Below are 1,291 nucleotides of genomic sequence, written 5' to 3'. Positions count from 1 at the left end.
TGAATAATTTTTATTATCATCAGTATTATTCATTATCTTACCTAATCTACCAAATAAGTTACTAATTTTTACATTTTAGTTACTTTTAAACTAATAAATAAAGAATATACATGAAAAACAAAACTAATAGTACTTACCTGGGTCCTCTTGTCTTTTTTGCTCTCAACACTCTAGGAAACTTAAGCCTACCTATATACATTAACTCTTTCAGCCAGGACTCGGTCCCCAAGACTGACCTCATAACCATTTTATGCTTGTTATAGTTTTCATGCTATAACTTTTAAATTAGTAAGCATATTAATTTTTCAACCATGCTTGGCTAACATTAAAAAAGTTCCAATGATGCGGTTCACATGCACTCATGAAATTTAAGAACGTATTTGTAAATAATAATAATAATATACATACGTATGTAATGTATTATAACTGAAATGTGACTGTATTTTACAAAATACTGGTCCACTAGAACAAAGTCAAGAGAGGTCACTTGGTAACGGCCAGTTTTATATTATTGGATACGGTAACAAGAGTGTATGTGCGCCTCGTCATTAAACGTCTGTAATGTTAGCCAGACATGGCTGAAAGGTCAATAAAATTAAAATAAATATATATAGACATATAATGTTATGAGACTTAAGCTATTTAGACTAATCATTTCTGGTTTCTTGTTATAATTTGTAATCATTTCTAGAACAAAAAAAAGTTTAACTTATATCTATTTCCTAAATGTTTGTTGTGGTGGTTACGAGGTCGGTCAAATCAACTAAACTCATACAGAGATACAACAGTGAAGATAACAGATAAAATATAAAGTTTTTTCTAAAAAAAAACATTTGATAATTATCTGGAGGTTATTAGAAGGTTATAAAGATTTCATACGTGAAATCTGACAATTTTCTGATACATAAAAGTATTTTTAACCTTAATACCAAAATTACTTTGCAAGTTGAATAGTCAACAATCAAAAAGAAACAATGCATGAGCAAATCACTGCTTAAAAACTCTGATATTTTGTGTACAAAAACCTTGTAATGTTTACTGATAATCTGAAAAATTTTGTGAAGATACCTATACTGTATTAAAAGTTATAGTATGAAAATTACAACAGCACACAATGGTTATGAGGTTGGTCCCTGGGACCGAGCCTGTAACGAGAGAGTTAATGATACAACTAGACTAAATATTCTATTTAGTTAAATACTGCACCTAAAAACACAGAATAATAGAGCAAACAATGTCTTATAACTATCTGGTTTTCTAACTATACAATAATAGACTTTACAAATTCAGC

The sequence above is a fragment of the Limulus polyphemus genome, unplaced genomic scaffold, assembly GCF_000517525.1.
Source record: "Limulus polyphemus unplaced genomic scaffold, Limulus_polyphemus-2.1.2 Scaffold7954, whole genome shotgun sequence".
Classification (NCBI taxonomy): Eukaryota; Metazoa; Arthropoda; class Merostomata; order Xiphosura; family Limulidae; genus Limulus; species Limulus polyphemus.
The sequence above is the reverse complement of the archived record's forward strand: the minus strand, read 5'-3'. Positions refer to the sequence as shown.